The 19,127-nt window shown below is 51.2% G+C and overlaps 1 protein-coding gene across 2 annotated transcripts in view; it reads left to right on the top strand.

Annotated features, from left to right (window-relative positions):
* The window catches only part of macrod1 (mono-ADP ribosylhydrolase 1), a 149,209-nt gene that overhangs the window by 86,187 nt on the left and 43,895 nt on the right, over nt 1–19,127 (top strand). The window lies entirely within an intron of this gene.

Below are 19,127 nucleotides of genomic sequence, written 5' to 3'. Positions count from 1 at the left end.
GTGGTGGTGACTCAGACTCAGTGGTATAGTGTGGTGGTGGCTCAGACTCAGTGGTATAGTGTGGTGGTGACTCAGACTCAGTGGTATAGTGTGGTGGTGACTCAGTGGTATAGTGTGGTGGTGACTCAGTGGTATAGTGTGGTGGTGACTCAGTGGTATAGTGTGGTGGTGACTCAGACTCAGTGGTATAGTGTGGTGGTGACTCAGACTCAGTGGTATAGTGTGGTTGTGACTCAGTGGTATAGTGTGGTGATGGCTCAGACTCAGTGGTATAGTGTGGTGGTGGCTCAGACTCGGTGGTATAGTGTGGTTGTGACTCAGTGGTATAGTGTGGTGGTGGCTCAGACTCAGTGGTATAGTGTGGTGGTGACTCAGACTCAGTGGTATAGTGTGGTGGTGACTCAGTGGTATAGTGTGGTGGTGACTCAGTGGTATAGTGTGGTGGTGACTCAGACTCAGTGGTATAGTGTGGTGGTGACTCAGACTCAGTGGTATAGTGTGGTGGTGACTCAGACTCAGTGGTATAGTGTGGTTGTGACTCAGTGGTATAGTGTGGTGGTGTCTCAGACTCAGTGGTATAGTGTGGTGGTGGCTCAGACTCAGTGGTATAGTGTGGTGGTGGCTCAGACTCAGTGGTATAGTGTGGTGGTGACTCAGTGGTATAGTGTGGTGGTGGCTCAGACTCAGTGGTATAGTGTGGTGGTGACTCAGACTCAGTGGTATAGTGTGGTGGTGACTCAGACTCAGTGGTATAGTGTGGTGGTGACTCAGACTCAGTGGTATAGTGTGGTGGTGACTCAGTGGTGTAGTGTGGTGGTGACTCAGTGGTATAGTGTGGTGGTGACTCAGTGGTATAGTGTGGTGGTGACTCAGACTCAGTGGTATAGTGTGGTGGTGACTCAGACTCAGTGGTATAGTGTGGTGGTGACTCAGTGGTATAGTGTGGTGGGTGACTCAGTGGTATAGTGTGGTGGTGACTCAGACTCAGTGGTATAGTGTGGTGGTGACTCAGACTCAGTGGTATAGTGTGGTTGTGACTCAGTGGTATAGTGTGGTGGTGTCTCAGACTCAGTGGTATAGTGTGGTGGTGGCTCAGACTCAGTGGTATAGTGTGGTGGTGGCTCAGACTCAGTGGTATAGTGTGGTGGTGACTCAGTGGTATAGTGTGGTGGTGGCTCAGACTCAGTGGTATAGTGTGGTCATGGCCCAGACTCAGTGGTATAGTGTGGTCATGGCCCAGACTCAGTGGTATAGTGTGGTCATGGCCCAGACTCAGTGGTATAGTGTGGTCATGGCCCAGACTCAGTGGTATAGTGTGGTCATGGCCCAGACTCAGTGGTATAGTGTGGTGGTGACTCAGTGGTATAGTGTGGTGGTGACTCAGACTCAGTGGTATAGTGTGGTTGTGACTCAGTGGTATAGTGTGGTGGTGACTCAAACTCAGTGGTATAGTGTGGTGGTGACTCAGTGGTATAGTGTGGTGGTGGCTCAGACTCAGTGGTATAGTGTGGTGGTGACTCAGACTCAGTGGTATAGTGTGGTGGTGACTCAGACTCAGTGGTATAGTGTGGTGGTGTCTCAGACTCAGTGGTATAGTGTGGTGGTGACTCAGACTCAGTGGTATAGTGTGGTTGTGACTCAGTGGTATAGTGTGGTGGTGGCTCAGACTCAGTGGTATAGTGTGGTGGTGGCTCAGACTCAGTGGTATAGTGTGGTGGTGGCTCAGACTCGGTGGTATAGTGTGGTTGTGACTCAGTGGTATAGTGTGGTGGTGGCTCAGACAGTGGTATAGTGTGGTGGTATAGTGGTATAGTGGTGGTGACTCAGACTCAGTGGTATAGTGGTGGTGACTGTGGTATAGTGTGGACTCAGACTCAGTGGTATAGTGTGGTGGTGACTCAGTGGTATAGTGTGGTCATGGCCCAGACTCAGTGGTATAGTGTGGTCATGGCCCAAACTCAGTGGTATAGTGTGGTTGTGACTCAGTGGTATAGTGTGGTGGTGGCTCAGACTCAGTGGTATAGTGTGGTGGTGACTCAAACTCAGTGGTATAGTGTGGTGGTGACTCAGTGGTATAGTGTGGTGGTGACTCAGACTCAGTGGTATAGTGTGGTGGTGACTCAGACTCAGTGGTATAGTGTGGTGGTGGCTCAGACTCAGTGGTATAGTGTGGTGGTGACTCAGTGGTATAGTGTGGTGGTGACTCAGACTCAGTGGTATAGTGTGGTGGTGACTCAGACACAGTGGTATAGTGTGGTGGTGACTCAGACTCAGTGGTATAGTATGGTGGTGACTCAGTGGTATAGTGTGGTGGTGGCTCAGACTCAGTGGTATAGTGTGGTGGTGGCTCAGACTCGGTGGTATAGTGTGGTTGTGACTCAGTGGTATAGTGTGGTGGTGGCTCAGACTCAGTGGTATAGTGTGGTGGTGACTCAGACTCAGTGGTATAGTGTGGTTGTGACTCAGTGGTATAGTGTGGTGGTGGCTCAGACTCAGTGGTATAGTGTGGTGGTGACTCAAACTCAGTGGTATAGTGTGGTGGTGACTCAGTGGTATAGTGTGGTGGTGGCTCAGACTCAGTGTTATAGTGTGGTGGTGACTCAGACTCAGTGGTATAGTGGTGGTGACTCAGACTCAGTGGTATAGTGTGGTGGTGGCTCAGACTCAGTGGTATAGTGTGGTGGTGACTCAGTGGTATAGTGTGGTGGTGACTCAGACTCAGTGGTATAGTGTGGTGGTGACTCAGACTCAGTGGTATAGTGTGGTGGTGACTCAGACTCAGTGGTATAGTGTGGTGGTGACTCAGTGGTATAGTGTCGTGGTGGCTCAGACTCAGTGGTATAGTGTGGTGGTGACTCAGACTCAGTGGTATAGTGTGGTGGTGACTCAGACTCAGTGGTATAGTGTGGTGGTGGCTCAGACTCAGTGGTATAGTGTGGTGGTGACTCAGACTCAGTGGTATAGTGTGGTGGTGACTCAGTGGTATAGTGTGGTGGTGACTCAGTGGTATAGTGTGGTGGTGACTCAGTGGTATAGTGTGGTGGTGACTCAGACTCAGTGGTATAGTGTGGTGGTGACTCAGACTCAGTGGTATAGTGTGGTTGTGACTCAGTGGTATAGTGTGGTGATGGCTCAGACTCAGTGGTATAGTGTGGTGGTGACTCAGACTCGGTGGTATAGTGGTTGTGACTCAGTGGTATAGTGTGGTGGTGGCTCAGACTCAGTGGTATAGTGTGGTGGTGACTCAGACTCAGTGGTATAGTGTGGTGGTGACTCAGTGGTATAGTGTGGTGGTGACTCAGTGGTATAGTGTGGTGGTGACTGACTCAGTGGTATAGTGTGGTGGTGACTCAGACTCAGTGGTATAGTGTGGTGGTGACTCAGACTCAGTGGTATAGTGGTATAGTGTAGTGTGGTGGTGTCTCAGACTCAGTGGTATAGTGTGGTGGTGACTCAGACTCAGTGGTATAGTGTGGTGGTGACTCAGACTCAGTGGTATAGTGTGGTGGTGACTCAGTGGTATAGTGTGGTGGTGACTCAGACTCAGTGGTATAGTGTGGTGGTGACTCAGACTCAGTGGTATAGTGTGGTGGTGACTCAGACTCAGTGGTATAGTGTGGTTGTGACTCAGTGGTATAGTGTGGTGGTGTCTCAGACTCAGTGGTATAGTGTGGTGGTGAGACTCAGTGGTATAGTGACTCAGACTCAGTGGTATAGTGTGGTGGTGACTCAGACTCAGTGGTATAGTGTGGTGGTGACTCAGACTCAGTGGTATAGTGTGGTGGTGACTCAGTGGTATAGTGTGGTGGTGACTCAGTGGTATAGTGTGGTGGTGACTCAGTGGTATAGTGTGGTGGTGGCTCAGACTCAGTGGTATAGTGTGGTGGTGACTCAGACTCAGTGGTATAGTGTGGTGGTGACTCAGTGGTATAGTGTGGTGGTGACTCAGACTCAGTGGTATAGTGTGGTGGTGACTCAGACTCAGTGGTATAGTGTGGTGGTGACTCAGACTCAGTGGTATAGTGTGGTGACTGACTCAGTGGTATAGTGTGGTGGTGACTCAGACTCAGTGGTATAGTGGTGGTGGCTCAGACTCAGTGGTATAGTGGTGGTGACTCAGTGGTATAGTGTGGTGGTGACTCAGTGGTATAGTGTGGTGGTGACTCAGACTCAGTGGTATAGTGTGGTGGTGACTCAGACTCAGTGGTATAGTGTGGTGGTGACTCAGTGGTATAGTGTGGTGGTGACTCAGACTCAGTGGTATAGTGTGGTGGTGACTCAGACTCAGTGGTATAGTGTGGTGGTGACTCAGACTCAGTGGTATAGTGCGGTTGTGACTCAGTGGTATAGTGTGGTGGTGTCTCAGACTCAGTGGTATAGTGTGGTGGTGGCTCAGACTCAGTGGTATAGTGTGGTGGTGGCTCAGACTCAGTGGTATAGTGTGGTGGTGACTCAGTGGTATAGTGTGGTGGTGGCTCAGACTCAGTGGTATAGTGTGGTGGTGACTCAGACTCAGTGGTATAGTGTGGTGGTGACTCAGACTCAGTGGTATAGTGTGGTGGTGACTCAGTGGTATAGTGTGGTGGTGACTCAGTGGTATAGTGTGGTGGTGACTCAGACTCAGTGGTATAGTGTGGTGGTGACTCAGACTCAGTGGTATAGTGTGGTGGTGACTCAGACTCAGTGGTATAGTGGTTGTGACTCAGTGGTATAGTGTGGTGGTGGCTCAGACTCAGTGGTATAGTGTGGTGGTGGCTCAGACTCAGTGGTATAGTGTGGTGGTGGCTCAGACTCGGTGGTATAGTGTGGTTGTGACTCAGTGGTATAGTGTGGTGGTGGCTCAGACTCAGTGGTATAGTGTGGTGGTGACTCAGACTCAGTGGTATAGTGTGGTGGTAGCCCAGACTCAGTGGTATAGTGTGCTGGTGACTCAGACTCAGTGGTATAGTGTGGTGGTGACTCAGACTCAGTGGTATAGTATGGTGGGGGCTCAGTGGTATAGTGTGGTGGTGACTCAGGCTCAGTGGTATAGTGTGGTGGTGGCCCAGACTCAGTGGTATAGTGTGGTGGTGACTCAGACTCAGTGGTATAGTGTGGTGGGGGCTCAGTGGTATAGTGTGGTGGGGGCTCAGACTCAGTGGTATAGTGTGGTGGTGGCCCAGACTCAGTGGTATAGTGTGGTGGTGACTCAGACTCAGTGGTATAGTGTGGTGGGGCTCAGTGGTATAGTGTGGTGGTGACTCAGACTCAGTGGTATAGTGTGGTGGTGACCCAGACTCAGTGGTATAGTGTGGTTGGGGCTCAGTGGTATAGTGTGGTGGTGACTCAGGCTCAGTGGTATAGTGTGGTGGTGGCTCAGACTCAGTGGTATAGTGTGGTGGTGACTCAGACTCAGTGGTATAGTGTGGTGGTGACTCAGACTCAGTGGTATAGTGTGGTGGTGGCTCAGACTCAGTGGTATAGTGTGGTGGTGACTCAGACTCAGTGGTATAGTGTGGTGGTGACCCAGACTCAGTGGTATAGTGTGGTGGTGACTCAGACTCAGTGGTATAGTGTGGTGGTGACTCAGACTCAGTGGTATAGTGTGGTGGGGGCTCAGTGGTATAGTGTGGTGGTGACTCAGACTCAGTGGTATAGTGTGGTGGGGGCTCAGACTCAGTGGTATAGTATGGTGGGGGCTCAGTGGTATAGTGTGGTGGTGACTCAGACTCAGTGGTATAGTGTGGTGGTGACTCAGACTCAGTGGTATAGTGTGGTGGTGACTCAGACTCAGTGGTATAGTGTGTGGTGGTGACTCAGTGGTATAGTGTGGTGGTGACTCAGTGGTATAGTGTGGTGGTGACTCAGTGGTATAGTGTGGTGGTGACTCAGACTCAGTGGTATAGTGTGGTGGTGACTCAGACTCAGTGGTATAGTGTGGTGGTGACTCAGTGGTATAGTGTGGTGGTGACTCAGACTCAGTGGTATAGTGTGGTGGTGACTCAGACTCAGTGGTATAGTGTGGTTGTGACTCAGTGGTATAGTGTGGTGGTGTCTCAGACTCAGTGGTATAGTGTGGTGGTGGCTCAGACTCAGTGGTATAGTGTGGTGGTGGCTCAGACTCAGTGGTATAGTGTGGTGGTGACTCAGTGGTATAGTGTGGTGGTGACTCAGACTCAGTGGTATAGTGTGGTGGTGACTCAGTGGTATAGTGTGGTGGTGACTCAGTGGTATAGTGTGGTGGTGACTCAGACTCAGTGGTATAGTGTGGTGGTGACTCAGACTCAGTGGTATAGTGTGGTGTGACTCCAGTGGTATAGTGTGGTGGTGGCTCAGACTCAGTGGTATAGTGTGGTAGCTCAGACTCAGTGGTATAGTGTGGTGGTGGCTCAGACTCGGTGGTATAGTGGGTTGTGACTCAGTGGTATAGTGTGGTGGTGGCTCAGACTCAGTGGTATAGTGTGGTGGTGACTCAGACTCAGTGGTATAGTGTGGTTGTGACTCAGTAGTATAGTGTGCTGGTGACTCAGACTCAGTGGTATAGTGTGGTGGTGACTCAGACTCAGTGGTATAGTGTGGTGGTGGGGGCCCAGACTCAGTGGTATAGTGTGGTGGTGGCTGTAGACTCAGTGGTATAGTGTGGTGGTGACTCAGACTCAGTGGTATAGTGTGGTGGTGGCTCAGTGGTATAGTGTGGTGGGGGCTCAGACTCAGTGGTATAGTGTGGTGGTGACCCAGACTCAGTGGTATAGTGTGGTGGTGACTCAGACTCAGTGGTATAGTGTGGTTGGGGCTCAGTGGTATAGTGGTGGTGACTCAGACTCAGTGGTATAGTGTGGTGGTGACTCAGACTCAGTGGTATAGTGTGGTGGTGACTCCAGACTCAGTGGTATAGTGTGGTGGTAGCTCCAGACTCAGTGGTATAGTGTGGTGGTGGCTCAGACTCAGTGGTATAGTGTGGTGGTGACTCAGACTCAGTGGTATAGTGTGGTGGTGACTCAGACTCAGTGGTATAGTGTGGTGGTGTCTCAGACTCAGTGGTATAGTGTGGTGGTGTCTCAGACTCAGTGGTATAGTGTGGTGGTGACTCAGTGGTATAGTGTGGTGGTGACTCAGACTCAGTGGTATAGTGTGGTGGTGACTCAAGAGACTCCAGTGGTATAGTGTGGTGGTGACTCAGTGGTATAGTGTGGTGGTGACTCAGACTCAGTGGTATAGTGTGGTGGTGACTCAGACTCAGTGGTATAGTGTGGTGGTGACTCAGACTCAGTGGTATAGTGTGGTTGTGACTCAGTGGTATAGTGTGGTGGTGTCTCCAGACTCAGTGGTATAGTGTGGTGGTGGCTCAGACTCAGTGGTATAGTGTGGTGGTGGCTCAGACTCAGTGGTATAGTGTGGTGTGACTCAGTGGTATAGTGTGGTGGTGGCTCAGACTCAGTGGTATAGTGTGGTGGTGACTCAGACTCAGTGGTATAGTGTGGTGGTGACTCAGACTCAGTGGTATAGTGTGGTGGTGACTCAGTGGTATAGTGTGGTGGTGGCTCAGACTCAGTGGTATAGTGTGGTGGTGACTCAGACTCAGTGGTATAGTGTGGTGGTGACTCAGACTCAGTGGTATAGTGTGGTGGTGACTCAGACTCAGTGGTATAGTGTGGTGGTGACTCAGTGGTATAGTGTGGTGGTGACTCAGTGGTATAGTGTGGTGGTGACTCAGTGGTATAGTGTGGTGGTGACTCAGACTCAGTGGTATAGTGTGGTGGTGACTCAGACTCAGTGGTATAGTGTGGTGGTGACTCAGTGGTATAGTGTGGTGGTGACTCAGACTCAGTGGTATAGTGTGGTGGTGACTCAGACTCAGTGGTATAGTGTGGTGGTGACTCAGACTCAGTGGTATAGTGCGGTTGTGACTCAGTGGTATAGTGTGGTGGTGTCTCAGACTCAGTGGTATAGTGTGGTGGTGGCTCAGACTCAGTGGTATAGTGTGGTGGTGGCTCAGACTCAGTGGTATAGTGTGGTGGTGACTCAGTGGTATAGTGTGGTGGTGGCTCAGACTCAGTGGTATAGTGTGGTGGTGACTCAGACTCAGTGGTATAGTGTGGTGGTGACTCAGACTCAGTGGTATAGTGTGGTGGTGACTCAGTGGTATAGTGTGGTGGTGACTCAGTGGTATAGTGTGGTGGTGACTCAGACTCAGTGGTATAGTGTGGTGGTGACTCAGACTCAGTGGTATAGTGTGGTGGTGACTCAGACTCAGTGGTATAGTGTGGTTGTGACTCAGTGGTATAGTGTGGTGGTGGCTCAGACTCAGTGGTATAGTGTGGTGGTGGCTCAGACTCAGTGGTATAGTGTGGTGGTGGCTCAGACTCGGTGGTATAGTGTGGTTGTGACTCAGTGGTATAGTGGTGGTGGCTCAGACTCAGTGGTATAGTGTGGTGGTGACTCAGACTCAGTGGTATAGTGTGGTGGTAGCCCAGACTCAGTGGTATAGTGTGCTGGTGACTCAGACTCAGTGGTATAGTGTGGTGGTGACTCAGACTCAGTGGTATAGTATGGTGGGGGCTCAGTGGTATAGTGGTGGTGACTCAGGCTCAGTGGTATAGTGTGGTGGTGGCCCAGACTCAGTGGTATAGTGTGGTGGTGACTCAGACTCAGTGGTATAGTGTGGTGGGGGCTCAGTGGTATAGTGTGGTGGGGGCTCAGACTCAGTGGTATAGTGTGGTGGTGGCCCAGACTCAGTGGTATAGTGTGGTGGTGACTCAGACTCAGTGGTATAGTGGTGGGGGGGCTCAGTGGTATAGTGGTGGTGACTCAGACTCAGTGGTATAGTGTGGTGGTGACCCAGACTCAGTGGTATAGTGTGGTTGGGGCTCAGTGGTATAGTGTGGTGGTGACTCAGGCTCCAGTGGTATAGTGTGGTGGTGGCTCAGACTCAGTGGTATAGTGTGGTGGTGACTCAGACTCAGTGGTATAGTGTGGTGGTGACTCCAGACTCAGTGGTATAGTGTGGTGGTGGCTCAGACTCAGTGGTATAGTGTGGTGACTCAGACTCAGTGGTATAGTGTGTGGTGGTGACCCAGACTCAGTGGTATAGTGTGGTGGTGACTCAGACTCAGTGGTATAGTGTGGTGGTGACTCAGACTCAGTGGTATAGTGTGGTGGGGGCTCAGTGATATAGTGTGGTGGTGACTCAGACTCAGTGGTATAGTGTGGTGGGGGCTCAGACTCAGTGGTATAGTATGGTGGGGGCTCAGTGGTATAGTGTGGTGGTGACTCAGACTCAGTGGTATAGTGTGGTGGTGACTCAGACTCAGTGGTATAGTGTGGTGGTGACTCAGACTCAGTGGTATAGTGTGGTGGTGACTCAGTGGTATAGTGTGGTGGTGACTCAGTGGTATAGTGTGGTGGTGACTCAGTGGTATAGTGTGGTGGTGACTCAGACTCAGTGGTATAGTGGTGGTGACTCAGACTCAGTGGTATAGTGTGGTGGTGACTCAGTGGTATAGTGTGGTGGTGACTCAGACTCAGTGGTATAGTGTGGTGGTGACTCAGACTCAGTGGTATAGTGTGGTTGTGACTCAGTGGTATAGCGTGGTGGTGTCTCAGACTCAGTGGTATAGTGTGGTGGTGGCTCAGACTCAGTGGTATAGTGTGGTGGTGGCTCAGACTCAGTGGTATAGTGTGGTGGTGACTCAGTGGTATAGTGTGGTGGTGACTCAGACTCAGTGGTATAGTGTGGTGGTGACTCAGTGGTATAGTGTGGTGGTGACTCAGTGGTATAGTGTGGTGGTGACTCAGACTCAGTGGTATAGTGTGGTGGTGACTCAGACTCAGTGGTATAGTGTGGTTGTGACTCAGTGGTATAGTGTGGTGGTGGCTCAGACTCAGTGGTATAGTGTGGTGGTGGCTCAGACTCAGTGGTATAGTGTGGTGGTGGCTCAGACTCGGTGGTATAGTGTGGTTGTGACTCCAGTGGTATAGTGTGGTGGTGGCTCAGACTCAGTGGTATAGTGTGGTGGTGACTCAGACTCAGTGGTATAGTGTGGTGGTAGCCCAGACTCAGTGGTATAGTGTGCTGGTGACTCAGACTCAGTGGTATAGTGTGGTGGTGACTCAGACTCAGTGGTATAGTATGGTGGGGGCTCAGTGGTATAGTGTGGTGGTGACTCAGGCTCAGTGGTATAGTGTGGTGCTGGCCCAGACTCAGTGGTATAGTGTGGTGGTGACTCAGACTCAGTGGTATAGTGGTGGGGGCTCAGTGGAGTGTGTGGTGGGGGCTCAGACTCAGTGGTATAGTGTGGTGGTGGCCCAGACTCAGTGGTATAGTGTGGTGGTGACTCAGACTCAGTGGTATAGTGTGGTGGGGGCTCAGTGGTATAGTGTGGTGGTGACTCAGACTCAGTGGTATAGTGTGGTGGTGACCCAGACTCAGTGGTATAGTGTGGTTGGGGCTCAGTGGTATAGTGTGGTGGTGACTCAGGCTCAGTGGTATAGTGTGGTGGTGGCTCAGACTCAGTGGTATAGTGTGGTGGTGACTCAGACTCAGTGGTATAGTGTGGTGGTGACTCAGACTCAGTGGTATAGTGGTGGTGGCTCAGACTCAGTGGTATAGTGTGGTGGTGACTCAGACTCAGTGGTATAGTGTGGTGGTGGCCCAGACTCAGTGGTATAGTGTGGTGGTGACTCAGACTCAGTGGTATAGTGTGGTGGTGACTCAGACTCAGTGGTATAGTGTGGTGGGGGCTCAGTGGTATAGTGTGGTGGTGACTCAGACTCAGTGGTATAGTGTGGTGGGGGCTCAGACTCAGTGGTATAGTATGGTGGGGGCTCAGTGGTATAGTGTGGTGGTGACTCAGGCTCAGTGATATAGTGTGGTGGTGGCCCAGACTCAGTGGTATAGTGTGGTGGTGACCCAGACTCAGTGGTATAGTGTGGTTGGGGCTCAGTGGTATAGTGTGGTGGTGACTCAGGCTCAGTGGTATAGTGTGGTGGTGACCCAGACTCAGTGGTATAGTGTGGTGGTGACTCAGACTCAGTGGTATAGTGTGGTGGTGACTCAGACTCAGTGGTATAGTGTGGTGGTGACTCAGTGGTATAGTGTGGTGGTGGCTCAGACTCCAGTGGTATAGTGTGGTGAGTGGCTCAGACTCAGTGGTATAGTGTGGTGGTGACTCAGACTCAGTGGTATAGTGTGGTGGTGACTCAGACTCAGTGGTATAGGTGTGGTGGTCAGACTCAGTGGTATAGTGTGGTTGGGGCTCAGACTCAGTGGTATAGTGTGGTGGTGACTCAGACTCAGTGGTATAGTGTGGTGGTGACTCAGACTCAGTGGTATAGTGTGGTGGTGGCTCAGCTCAGTGGTATAGTGTGGTGGGTGACTCAGACTCAGTGGTATAGTGTGGTGGGGCTCAGTAGTATGGTGACTCAGTGGTATAGTGTGGTGGTGACTCAGACTCAGTGGTAGACTCAGTGGTATAGTGTGGTGGTGGCTCAGACTCAGTGGTATAGTATGGTGACTCAGACTCAGTGGTATAGTGGTGGTGACTCAGACTCAGTGGTGGGGGCTCAGTGTATAGTGTGGTGGTGACTCAGACTCAGTGGTATAGTGTGGTAGTGACTCAGACTCAGTGGTATAGTGTGGTGGTGACTCAGACTCAGTGGTATAGTGTGGTGGGTGACTCAGTGGTATAGTGTGGTGGGGGCTCAGACTCAGTGGTATAGTGGTGGTGGCTCAGACTCAGTGGTATAGTGTGGTGGTGACTCACTCAGTGGTATGTGTGGTGGTGACTCAGTGGTATAGTGTGGTGGTGACTCAGACTCAGTGGTATAGTGTGGTGGTGACTCAGTGGTATAGTGTGGTGGTGACTCCAGACTCAGTGGTATAGTGTGGTGGTGACTCAGACTCAGTGGTATAGTGTGGTGTGGCTCAGACTCAGTGGTATAGTGTGGTGGTGACTCAGACTCAGTGGTATAGTGTGGTTGACTCAGACTCAGTGGTATAGTGTGGTGGTGGCTCAGACTCAGTGGTATAGTGTGGTGGTGCTCAGACTCAGTGGTATAGTGTGGTGGTGGCTCAGACTCAGTGGTATAGTGTGGTGGTGACTCAGACTCAGTGGTATAGTGTGGTGTGGCTCAGACTCAGTGGTATAGTGTGGTGGTGACTCAGACTCAGTGGTATAGTGTGGTGGTGACTCAGACTCAGTGGTATAGTGTGGTGGTGGGCTCAGACTCAGTGGTATAGTGTGGTGGGGACTCAGGCTCAGTGGTATGACTCAGTGTGGTGGTGACTCAGACTCAGTGGTATAGTGTGGTGGTGACTCAGACTCAGTGGTATAGTGTGGTGGTGACTCTAGACTCAGTGGTATAGTGTGGTTGGGGCTCAGTGGTATAGTGTGGTGGTCTCAGGCTCAGTGGTATAGTGTGGTGGTGACTCAGACTCAGTGGTATAGTGTGGTGGTGGCTCCAGACTCAGTGGTATAGTGTGGTGGTGACTCAGACTCAGTGGTATAGTGGTGGTGACTCAGACTCAGTGGTATAGTGTGGTGGACTCAGTGGTATAGTGTGGTGGTGACTCAGACTCAGTGGTATAGTGTGGTGGTGACTCAGACTCAGTGGTATAGTGTGGTGGGACTGACTCAGTGGTATAGTGTGGTGGTGACTCAGTGGTATAGTGTGGTTGGGGCTCAGACTCAGTGGTATAGTGTGGTGGTGGCCCAGACTCAGTGGTATAGTGTGGTGGTGACTCAGACTCAGTGGTATAGTGGTAGACTCAGTGGTATAGTGTGGTGGTGACTCAGACTCAGTGGTATAGTGTGGTGGGACTCAGACTCAGTGGTATAGTGTGGTGGGGGCTCAGTGGTATAGTGTGGTGGTGACTCAGGCTCAGTGGTATAGTGTGGTGGTGACTCAGACTCAGTGGTATAGTGTGGTGGTGGCTCAGACTCAGTGGTATAGTGTGGTGGTGACTCAGACTCAGTGGTATAGTGTGGTGGTGCTCAGACTCAGTGGTATAGTGTGGTGGTGACTCAGACTCAGTGGTATAGTGTGGTGGTGGCTCAGACTCAGTGGTATAGTGTGGTGGTGACTCAGACTCAGTGGTATAGTGTGGTGGTGTGACTCAGTGGTATAGTGTGGTGGTGACTCAGTGGTATAGTGTGGTGGTGACTCAGACTCAGTGGTATAGTGTGGTGGTGACTCAGACTCAGTGGTATAGTGTGGTGGTGACTCAGACTCAGTGGTATAGTGTGGTGGTGCTCAGTGGTATAGTGTGGTGGTGACTCAGTGGTATAGTGTGGTGGGGTTCAGACTCAGTGGTATAGTGTGGTGGTGACTCAGACTCAGTGGTATAGTGTGGTTGACTCAGACTCAGTGGTATAGTGTGGTGGTGGTGACTCAGTGGTATAGTGTGGTGGGTGACTCAGACTGACCAGTGGTATAGTGTGGTGGTGACTCAGACTCAGTGGTATAGTGTGGTGGTGACTCAGACTCGGTGGTATAGTGTGGTGGTGACTCAGTGGTATAGTGTGTGGTGACTCAGTGGTATAGTGTGGTCAGACTCAGTGGTATAGTGTGGTGGTGGCTCAGACTCAGTGGTATAGTGTGGTGGTGGCTCAGACTCAGTGGTATAGTGTGGTGGTGACTCAGTGGTATAGTGTGGTGGTGACTCAGACTCAGTGGTATAGTGGTGGTGACTCAGACTCAGTGGTATAGTGTGGTGGTGACTCAGACTCAGTGGTATAGGTGGTGGTGGTGACTCAGTGGTATAGTGTGGTGGTGACTCAGACTCAGTGGTATAGTGTGGTGGTGACTCAGACTCAGTGGTATAGTGTGGTGGTGTGACTCAGTGGTATACTGACTCAGACTCAGTGGTATAGTGTGGTGGTGACTCAGACTCAGTGGTATAGTGTGGTTGTGACTCAGTGGTATAGTGTGGTGGTGGCTCAGACTCAGTGATAGTGTGGTGGTGGCTCAGACTCAGTGGTATAGTGTGGTGGTGACCCAGACTCAGTGGTATAGTGTGGTGGGCCCAGACTCAGTGGTATAGTGTGGTGGTGGCTCAGGCTCAGTGGTATAGTGGTGGTGACCCAGACTCAGTGGTATAGTGTGGTGGTGACTCAGACTCAGTGGTATAGTGTGGTGGTGACTCAGACTCAGTGGTATAGTGTGGTGGTGACTCAGTGGTATAGTGTGGTGGTGGTCAGACTCAGTGGTATAGTGTGGTGGTGACTCAGACTCAGTGGTATAGTGTGGTGGTGACTCAGACTCAGTGGTATAGTGTGGTGGTGGCTCAGACTCAGTGGTATAGTGTGGTGGCCCAGACTCAGTGGTATAGTGTGGTGGTGACTCAGACTCAGTGGTATAGTGTGGTGGTGGCTCAGACTCAGTGGTATAGTGTGGTGGTGACTCAGACTCAGTGGTATAGTGGTGGTGACCCAGACTCAGTGGTATAGTGTGGTGGTGACTCAGACTCAGTGGTATAGTGTGGTGGGGGACTCAGACTCAGTGGTATAGTGTGGTGGGGGCTCAGTGGTATAGTGGTGAGGGCTCAGACTCAGTGGTATAGTGTGGTGGTGACTCCAGACTCAGTGGTATAGTGTGGTGGTGGCTCAGACTCAGTGGTATAGTGTGGTGGTGACCCAGACTCAGTGGTATAGTGTGGTGGTGACCCAGACTCAGTGGTATAGTGTGGTGGTGACTCAGACTCAGTGGTATAGTGGTGGTGACTCAGACTCAGTGGTATAGTGTGGTGGTGACTCAGACTCAGTGGTATAGTGTGGTGGTGACTCAGACTCAGTGGTATAGTGTGGTGGTGACTCAGACTCAGTGGTATAGTGTGGTGGGGGCTCGGTGGTATAGTGTGGTGGTGGCTCAGACTCAGTGGTATAGTGTGGTGGTGACTCAGACTCAGTGGTATAGTGTGGTGGTGACTCAGTACTCAGTGGTATAGTGTGGTGGGACTCAGACTCAGTGGTATAGTGTGGTGGTGACTCAGTGGTGGGACTCAGTGGTATAGTGTGGTGGTGACTCAGACTCAGTGGTATAGTGTGGTGGGCTCAGACTCAGTGGTATAGTGTGGTGGTGACTCAGACTCAGTGGTATAGTGTGGTGGTGACTCAGACTCAGTGGTATAGTGTGGTGGTGACTCAGACTCAGTGGTATAGTGTGGTGGTGTGACTCAGTGGTATAGTGTGGTGGTGACTCCAGACTCAGTGGTATAGTGTGGTGGTGACTCAGACTCAGTGGTATAGTGTGTGGTGACTCAGACTCAGTGGTATAGTGTGGTGGTGACTCAGACTCAGTGGTATAGTGTGGTGGTGACTCAGACTCAGTGGTATAGTGTGGTGGTGACTCAGACTCAGTGGTATAGTATGGTGGTGGTGACTCAGACTCAGTGGTATAGTGTGGTGGTGACTCAGACTCAGTGGTATAGTGTGACTCAGTGGTATAGTGTGGTGGTGGCCCAGACTCAGTGGTATAGTGTGGTGGTGACCCAGACTCAGTGGTATAGTGTGGTGGTGACTCAGTGGTATAGACCAGCTCAGTGGTATAGTGTGGTGGTGGCTCAGACTCAGTGGTATAGTGTGGTGGTGGCTCAGACTCAGTGGTATAGTGTGGTGGTGACTCAGACTCAGTGGTATAGTGGTGGTACCAGACTCAGTGGTATAGTGTGGTGGTGACTCAGACTCAGTGGTATAGTGTGGTGGTGACCCAGACTCAGTGGTATAGTGTGGTGGTGACTCAGACTCAGTGGTATAGTGTGGTGGTGACTCAGACTCAGTGGTATAGTGTGGTGTGACTCAGTGGACTCAGTGGTATAGTGTGGTGGTGGCTCAGACTCAGTGGTATAGTGTGGTGGTGACTCAGACTCAGTGGTATAGTGTGGTGGTGACTCAGACTCAGTGGTATAGTGTGGTGGTGGCTCAGACTCAGTGGTATAGTGTGGTGGTGACTCAGACTCAGTGGTATAGTGGTGACTCAGTGGTATAGTGTGGTGGTGACTCAGACTCAGTGGTATAGTGTGGTGGTGACCCAGACTCAGTGGTATAGTGTGGTGGTGACTCAGACTCAGTGGTATAGTGTGGTGGTGACTCAGACTCAGTGGTATAGTGTGGTGGTGACTCAGACTCAGTGGTATAGTGTGGTGGTGACTCAGACTCAGTGGTATAGTGTGGTGGTGACTCAGACTCAGTGGTATAGTGTGGTGGTGACTCAGACTCAGTGGTATAGTGTGGTGGTGACTCAGACTCAGTGGTATAGTGTGGTGGTGGACTCAGACTCAGTGGTATAGTGTGGTTGTGACTCAGTGGTATAGTGTGGTGGTGGCTCAGACTCAGTGGTATAGTGTGGTGGTGACTCAGACTCAGTGGTATAGTGTGGTGGTGACTCAGACTCAGTGGTATAGTGTGGTGGTGACTCAGACTCAGTGGTATAGTGTGGTGGTGGCTCAGACTCAGTGGTATAGTGTGGTGGTGACTCAGTGGTACTCAGTGGTATCAGTGTGGTGGTGGCTCAGACTCAGTGGTATAGTGTGGTGGTGACTCAGACTCAGTGGTATAGTGTGGTTGTGACTCAGTGGTATAGTGTGGTGGTGGCTCAGACTCAGTGGTATAGTGTGGTGGTGACTCAGACTCAGTGGTATAGTGTGGTGGTGACTCAGTGGTATAGTGTGGTGGTATAGTGGTGGTGACTCAGACTCAGTGGTATAGTGTGGTTGTGACTCAGTGGTATAGTGTGGTGGTGGCTCAGACTCAGTGGTATAGTGTGGTGGTGACTCCAGACTCAGTGGTATAGTGTGGTGGTGACTCAGACTCAGTGGTATAGTGTGGTGGTGACTCAGACTCAGTGGTATAGTGTGGTGGTGACTGACTCAGTGGTATAGTGGTGGTGGCTCAGACTCAGTGGTATAGTGGTGGTGACTCAGTGGTATAGTGTGGTGGTGTCAGACTCAGTGGTATAGTGTGGTGGTGACTCAGACTCAGTGGTATAGTGTGGTGGTGACTCAGACTCAGTGGTATAGTGTGGTGGTGACTCAGTGGTATAGTGTGGTGGTGACTCAGACTCAGTGGTATAGTGTGGTGGTGGCTCAGACTCAGTGGTATAGTGTGGTGGTGACTCAGACTCAGTGGTATAGTGTGGTGGTGACTCAGACTCAGTGGTATAGTGTGGTGGTGACTCAGACTCAGTGGTATAGTGTGGTGGTGACTCAGACTCAGTGGTAGTGTGGTGGTGACTCAGACTCAGTGGTATAGTGTGGTGGTGACTCAGTGGTGACTCAGTGGTATAGTGTGGTGGTGACTCAGACTCAGTGGTATAGTGTGGTGGTGACTCAGACTCAGTGGTATAGTGTGGTGGTGACTCAGTGGTATAGTGTGGTGGTGACTCAGACTCAGTGGTATAGTGTGGTGGTGACTGACTCAGTGGTATAGTGTGGTGGTGTCAGACTCAGTGGTATAGTGTGGTGGTGACTCAGACTCAGTGGTATAGTGTGGTGGTGACTCAGACTCAGTGGTATAGTGTGGTGGTGACTCAGTGGTATAGTGTGGTGGTGACTCAGACTCAGTGGTATCAGTGGTATAGTGTGGTGGTGACTCAGACTCAGTGGTATAGTGTGGTGGTGACTCAGACTCAGTGGTATAGTGTGGTTGTGACTCAGTGGTATAGTGTGGTGGTGACTCAGACTCAGTGGTATAGTGTGGTGGTGACTCAGACTCAGTGGTATAGTGTGGTGGTGACTCAGACTCAGTGGTATAGTGTGGTGGTGACTCAGTGGTATAGTGTGGTGGTGACTCAGACTCAGTGGTATAGTGTGGTGGTGACTCAGACTCAGTGGTATAGTGTGGTGGTGACTCAGACTCAGTGGTATAGTGTGGTGGTGACTCAGACTCAGTGGTATAGTGGTGGTGACTCAGACTCAGTGGTATAGTGTGGTGTGTGACTCAGACTCAGTGGTGACTCAGTGGTATAGTGTGGTGGCTGACTCAGTGGTATAGTGTGGTGGTGACTCAGACTCAGTGGTATAGTGTGGTGGTGCTCAGACTCAGTGGTATAGTGTGGTGGTGACTCAGTGGTATAGTGTGGTGGTGACTGACTCAGTGGTATAGTGTGGTGGTGACTCAGACTCAGTGGTATAGTGTGGTGGTGACTCAGACTCAGTGGTATAGTGTGGTGGTGACTCAGTGGTATAGTGGTGGTGACTCAGTGGTATAGTGTGGTGGTGACTCAGACTCAGTGGTATAGTGTGGTGGTGACTCAGTGTGGTGGTGACTCAGTGGTATAGTGTGGTGGTGACTCAGACTCAGTGGTATAGTGTGGTGGTGACTCAGACTCAGTGGTATAGTGTGGTGGTGCTCAGACTCAGTGGTATAGTGTGGTGGTGGCTCAGACTCAGTGGTATAGTGTGGTGGTGACTCAGTGGTATAGTGGTGGTGTGACTCAGTGGTATAGTGTGGTGGTGGCTCAGACTCAGTGGTATAGTGTGGTGGTGACTCAGACTCAGTGGTATAGTGTGGTGGTAGCTCAGACTCAGTGGTATAGTGTGGTGGTGACTCAGACTCAGTGGTATAGTGTGGTGGTGACTCAGACTCAGTGGTATAGTATGGTGGTGACTCAGTGGTATAGTGTGGTGGTGACTCAGGCTCAGTGGTATAGTGTGGTGGTGGCCCAGACTCAGTGGTATAGTGTGGTGGTGACTCAGACTCAGTGGTATAGTGTGGTGGGGGCTCAGTGGTATAGTGTGGTGGGGCTCAGACTCAGTGGTATAGTGTGGTGGTGGCCCAGACTCAGTGGTATAGTGTGGTGGTGACTCAGACTCAGTGGTATAGTGACTGGGGGCTCAGTGGTATAGTGTGGTGGTGACTCAGACTCAGTGGTATAGTGTGGTGGTGACCCAGACTCAGTGGTATAGTGTGGTTGGGGCTCAGTGGTATAGTGTGGTGGTGACTCAGGCTCAGTGGTATAGTGTGGTGGTGGCTCAGACTCAGTGGTATAGTGTGGTGGTGACTCAGACTCAGTGGTATAGTGTGGTGGTGACTCAGACTCAGTGGTATAGTGTGGTGGTGGCTCAGACTCAGTGGTATAGTGTGGTGGTGACTCAGACTCAGTGGTATAGTGTGGTGGTGACCCAGACTCAGTGGTATAGTGTGGTGGTGACT

This window comes from Oncorhynchus nerka, linkage group LG6 (assembly GCF_034236695.1).
Source record: "Oncorhynchus nerka isolate Pitt River linkage group LG6, Oner_Uvic_2.0, whole genome shotgun sequence".
NCBI classification, from domain to species: Eukaryota; Metazoa; Chordata; class Actinopteri; order Salmoniformes; family Salmonidae; genus Oncorhynchus; species Oncorhynchus nerka.
Note: the sequence above shows the minus strand (reverse complement) of the source record. Positions and strands in the feature narration are given on the sequence as shown.